Source organism: Panulirus ornatus, chromosome 40 (genome assembly GCF_036320965.1).
Source record: "Panulirus ornatus isolate Po-2019 chromosome 40, ASM3632096v1, whole genome shotgun sequence".
Taxonomy (NCBI): Eukaryota; Metazoa; Arthropoda; class Malacostraca; order Decapoda; family Palinuridae; genus Panulirus; species Panulirus ornatus.
In genome coordinates this window covers 9,039,849-9,046,554 of record NC_092263.1, presented here as the reverse complement: position 1 = coordinate 9,046,554, position 6,706 = coordinate 9,039,849, and positions in this window count along the sequence as shown.

Below are 6,706 nucleotides of genomic sequence, written 5' to 3'. Positions count from 1 at the left end.
GTGATTTATGAACAATAAAATCATGAAATACACATCACATTGGACGAGATTGTACGATGAAATTCATTTAGATTAAAATCAAATTCTACTTGAATCTCTCTCTTCATTTCCGCTGATGTTCTTTTGTTTTTGTATTTAACAGCAAATATTAAACTGTAGAAATGTATGAGACGCCATATAAAAATGTTATATTTAGCCCGTAGTTTATCTCATATAACAAATGTATGTATGACTTAGCTATTCCAATAATGTTAGTGAAATATACATATATATATATATATCTTACGTATAATGTATACTTTCTGTATCCAACTGTATTTGTGTAAGAACTTCATGAAGTTACAGTTTTTATGGATGATATACAAGGGAAATATGGATGCTTCATTTGAGAGAATGGTTTATATAAATTCCCCCAGACACCAATCATTGTACTCTAGATAATTTATATTAACTCATCTACTAAGTGTATATTAGTAGGTCGAAGTACATGATGAATTATTTTAAATGCAAAATGCAATCTTAGAATTTAGAAAAAAAATGATATATAAGATATGGATCTGCATTTTTTTTGTGTGTGCCACAGAAAACGAAGTTCAATGAGTCAACATATTTAATTTTGTAACAGAAAACGGGAATAATGGGACAGCATTTTATTTTTTTTTCTACCATTGAAAACGGGAAGTTGAATGGATCAGCATTTGATAGTTTGTCACAGAAAACGGAGGGGTTAAACGGTACGTTCCTCCTGTACCTTCGGTGGGGGACGCTAAATAAGGGCTCACAATATCTCCCTTGTAGTGAACATATATATTTTATTTAAAGTATTTCGTAAAGCTGATTATTTTTTTTTTTTTAAGATTACATTATGGAGAAAGTGTGTATTGTCATGTACTGGTAAATTAGGTGGTGGTGTTTGAAGCTTCGCCATTCCCCAGTCCGTCGTCTGCTACCGGCCCGTTCCGCCATCTCCCTTGTCCAGCTTTGATCGACAGGCCATTATTAATTCCAGGCATTATTGCGGAGGTAAGTTTAAATCCAGGAATTATATATGGAGGTAAACGGGTACTAAATATAGTTTTAAATGTCTAGTATTATTTGAAGGTGTAAATATGGCCGAATGTCTTATAAAAAACGTTTAGTTGGCATAAATTCGACTATAACCCAAAGCGTAACTAAATCCCCATTGACTTTATTTTGTTTCAATATCTATATTTTTCGTTTTCTGTACATCTTTGTCTTAAACCATTTAAGAATGGTTTATATTTTCATTATAGGAGCCGCATAAGGTAAAGTTTTGCGCGCCATTGGATTAATGGAACATAAATCTCACTCGGACATTTCGCCATTCCACGGCGGTGGACCACATCCGGGAAATCAAATCATGGCCGCCGTGAGCAGGGGCCCAGAGCAGCCACCTACGACTCAAATAATCCACATTACTTATCTCTTTATAAATGATAAATGGATCACCTTTTTTTTATTCTCCATTTATCTGATTATCATACAGTAAATGACAGGTGTGGGAGTGAGTATAATTTACCATATTCATTAATTGCCTAGGTTAGCCATCTATATTTACATGGGCTCCATAGCCATCTATATCTACATGGGCTCCATCGCCTAGTATAACCATCTGTACATGGGCTCCATAGCCTGGTATAGCCATCTATATCTACATGGGCTCCATCGCCTAGTATATCCATCTATATCTATATGGACTCCATAGCCTAGTGTGTTTTCCATACACGATGATGGGACTTAGATGTTTCAAATTATTTTCAATTAACGTAATTCTTGGATTATTTTGTTTCAAATTATTTTCAATTTACGTAATTCTTGGATTATTTTCAATGAACGTAATTCTTGGATTATTTTGTTTTGGATTATTTTCAATTTACGTAATTCTTGGATTATTTTCAATGAACGTAATTCTTGGATTATTTTCAATGAACGTAATTCTTGGATTATTTTCAATTAACTTAATTCTTGGATTATTTTCAATCAACGTAATTCTTTCTATGAAAGGACAAAGAAAAAAAGAATTTGTAAGGAAGGGTTAATGAACTCTGAATGTAGAGGTTGGTGGACGAGGATAGTTAGAGGAAGGGATGAGGATAGTTAGAAGTAGGGATGAGGATAGAAGTAGAGATGAGGATAGTTAGAGGGAGGGATGAGGGATAGTTACAAGGAGGGATGAGGATAGTTAGAAGTAGGGATGAGGATAGTTAGAAGGAGGGATGAGGATAGTTAGAGGGAGGGATGAGGATAGTTAGAAGTAGGGATGAGGATAGTCAGAAGGAGGGATGAGGATAGAGGGAGGGATGAGGATAGTTAGAGGGAGGGATGAGGATAGTTAGAAGGAGGGATGAGGATAGTTAGAAGTAGGGATGAGGATAGTTAGAAGTAGGGATGAGGATAGAGGGAGGGATGAGGATAGTTACAAGGAGGGATGAGGATAGTTAGAAGGAGGGATGAGGATAGTTAGAAGTAGGGATGAGGATAGTTAGAGGGAGGGATGAGGATAGTTAGAAGTAGGGATGAGGATAGTTAGAAGGAGGGATGAGGATAGTTAGAAGGAGGGATGAGGATAGAGGGATGGATGAGGATAGTTAGAGGGAGGGATGGGGATAGAAGTAGGGATGAGGACAGTTAGAGGGAGTGATGAGGATAGTTAGAAGGAGGGATGAGAATAGTTAGAGGGAGGGATGGGAGAAGTTTAGAAGGAGGGATGAGGATAGTTAGGAGGGATGAGGATAGAGGGAGGGATGAGGATAATTAGAGGGAGGGATGGGGGATAGTTAGAAGGAGGGATGAGGATAGAGGGATGGATGAGGATAGTTAGAGGGAGGGATGGGGATAGAAGTAGGGATGAGGACAGTTAGAGGGAGTGATGAGGATAGTTAGAAGGAGGGATGAGAATAGTTAGAGGGAGGGATGGGGAGAGTTAGAAGGAGGGATGAGGATAGTTAGGAGGGATGAGGATAGAGGGAGGGATGAGGATAATTAGAGGGAGGGATGGGGGATAGTTAGAAGGAGGGATGAGGACAGTTAGAGGGAGGGATGAGATAGTTAGAGGGAGGGATGGGGAGGATAGTTAGAAGGAGGGATGAGGATAGTTAGGAGGGATGAGGAAGTTGAGGAGGGAGGGATAGGAGGGATGAGATAGTAGAGGGAGGGATGGAGGATAGTTAGACGGAGATGAGGGATAGAGGGAGGGATGGAGGATAGTTAGAGGGAGGGATGAGGATAGTAGAGGGAGGGATGAGGATAGTTAGAGGGAGGGATGGGATAGTAGAAGAGGATGAGGATAGTTAGAGAGGAGGGATGAGGATAGTTAGAGGGAGGGATGGAGGATAGTTAGAAGGAGGGATGAGGATAGTTAGAGGGAGGGATGAGGATAGAGGGAGGAATGAGGATAGAAGTAGGGATGAGGACAGTTAGAGGGAGAAGGATAGTTAGAGGGAGGGATGAGGAGAGTTAGGAGGGATGAGGGATAGTTGGAAGGAGGGATGGGGGATAGAATACAGACAAATTGATGAAGTGGATGGAACTGAGACGAATAGAGTACGATGTTGGGGAGGACTGGATTAGAATCCCAAATGTGTTGATACGTGGTGGTAAGACAAAACCAGCATCATCGTTGGGTGAAATAGTATTCCTCTCAGCCATCCAGAAAAACAGATCTTACAGGCGGGGTCATGGTGATTAAGGGGGGGGGATGTGACTCTGTAGAGGGGGAAGGAGGGGAGAGCTGGTGGGGATTGACGTGGGGGGGGGAAACCCCCCTCCCGCTTGGCGCCAATGGTGGCGTCTTCCCCTCACACGGTCACGTCCTCGGCCAAATCTTTTGTTTTGATGACTTGATTGGCTGGGGAATTCACCCTCAGGGAGGCCTCGGTCACCTCCCCAACCTCCCCTTTTTCCTCCCCCCTCCTCCTCGAGGGGGAAAAAGGGGAGGTAAATGTGTGCGCATGACGTGCGTCATCTTCCCGCCGTTGTTTACGTTCCCGTTTTCTTCACCTTCCCACTGGACCTTTGAGGAGGGTAGACTTCACTGGATTAATAGGCCATTTCTTATGCTAGGTTTCAGGACACTTTCCTCTCTCTCTCTCTCTCTCTCTCTCTCTCTCTCTCTCTCTCTCTCTCTCTCTCTCTCTCTCTCTCTTACAGGTAGCCAGGTTACATTAGATGTACTTCTGAAATATGGAAGAAGGATACATTAGATGTATTTCTGAAATATGGAAGAAGGATACAGTAGATGTATTTCTGAAATATGGAAGAAGGATACGTTAAATGTATTACTGAAATATGGAAGAAAGTTACATTAGATGTATTTCTGAAATAAGTGAAATATGGAAGGTTACATTAGATGTATTTCTGAAATGACTGAAATATGGGAGAAGGTTACATTAGATGTATTTCTGAAATATGGAAGAAAGTTACATTAGATGTATTTCTGAAATAAGTGAAATATGGAAGGTTACATTAGATGTATTTCTGAAATGACTGAAATATGGGAGAAGTTACATTAGATGTATTTCTAGAATATGGAAGAGGGATACATTAGATGTATTTCTGAAATAACTAAGATATGGAAGGTTACATTAGATGTATTTCTGAAATGACTGAAATATGGGAGAAGGTTACATTAGATGTATTTCTGAAATATGGAAGAAGGTTACATTAGATGTATTTCTGAAAATAGAAGTACATAAGATTTGAAATGGAGAAGGTTACATTAGATGTATTTCTGAAATAACGGAAATATGGAAGGTTACATTAGATGTATTTCTGAAATATGGAAGAAGGTTACATTAGATGTATTTCTGAAATATGGAAGAAGGTTACATTAGATGTATTTCTGAAATATGGAAGAAGGTTACATTAGATGTATTTCTGAAATATGGAAAAGGTTACATTAGATGTATTTCTGAAATATAGAAGAAGGTTACATAAGATGTATTTCTGAAATAACGGAAATATGGAAGGTTACATTAGATGTATTTCTGAAATATGGAAGAAGGTTACATTAGATGTATTTCTGAAATATGGAAGATGGTTACATTAGATGTATTTCTGAAATATGGAAGAAGGTTACATTAGATGTATTTCTGAAATATAGAAGAAGGTTACATTAGATGTATTTCTGAAATATGGAAATATGGAAGGTTACATTAGATGTATTTCTGAAATATGGAAGAAGGTTACATTAGATGTATTTCTGAAATATGGAAGAAGGTTACATTAAATGTATTTCTGAAATAACGAAATGAAGAGGTTACATTAGATGTATTTCTGAAATAACTGAAATATGAAGAAGGTTACATTAGATGTATTTCTGAAATATGAATGGAAGAAGGTTACATTAGATGTATTTCTGAAATATGGAAACATGGAAGGTTACATTAGATGTATTTCTGAAATATGGAAGAAGGTTACATTAGATGTATTTCTGAAATAACTGAAACATGGAAGAAGGTTACATTAGATGTATTTCTGAAATAACTGAAATATGGAAGAAGGTTACATTAGATGTATTTCTGAAATAACTGAAACATGGAAGAAGGTTACATTAGATGTATTTCTGAAATAACAAACATGGAAGAAGGTTACATTAGATGTATTTCTGAAATAACTGAAACATGGAAGAAGGTTACATTAGATGTATTTCTGAAATAACTGAAACATGGAAGGTTACATTAGATGTATTTCTGAAATAACTGAAATATGGAAGGTTACATTAGATGTATTTCTGAAATATGGAAGAAGGTTACATTAGATGTATTTCTGAAATATGGAAGAAGGTTACATTAGATGTATTTCTGAAATAACTAAAATATGGAAGGTTACATTAGATGTATTTCTGAAATATGGAAGAAGGTTACATTAGATGTATTTCTGAAATATGGAAGAAGGTACATTAGATGTATTTTGATCTAAAAAATGGAAGGTTACATTAGATGTATTTCTGAAATATGGAAGAAGGTACATTAGATGTATTTCTGAAATATGGAAGAAACATTGGTTTTTGATTTCTCAAGGTACTTACATATATTTCGGAAATATGCTGTGTTATACTTGGTTACAGGACAAATTTCTAGTATATATGGATCTCAGGACCAAATGCTGTGTTATACTTGTCTCAGGACCCAAGCTTGTTATACTCTGGTCTCAGGACCCAAATGCTATGTTATACTCTGGTCTCAGGACCCAAATGCTGTGTTATACTCTGGTCTCAGGACCCAAATGCTATGTTATACTCTGGTCTCAGGACCCAAATGCTGTGTTATACTCTGGTCTCAGGACCCAAATGCTGTGTTATACTCTGGTCTCAGGACCCAAATGCTATGTTATACTCTGGTCTCAGGACCCAAATGCTGTGTTATACTCTGGTCTCAGGACCCAAATGCTATGTTATACTCTGTTCTCAGGACCCAAATGCTGTGTTATACTCTGGTCTCAGGACCCAAATGCTGTGTTATACTCTGGTCTCAGGACCCAAATGCTGTGTTATACTCTGGTCTCAGGACCCAAATGCTATGTTATACTCTGGTCTCAGGACCCAAATGCTGTGTTATACTCTGGTCTCAGGACCCAAATGCTGTGTTATACTCTGGTCTCAGGACCCAAATGCTATGTTATACTCTGGTCTCAGGACCCAAATGCTGTGTTATACTCTGGTCTCAGGACCCAAATGCTGTGTTAT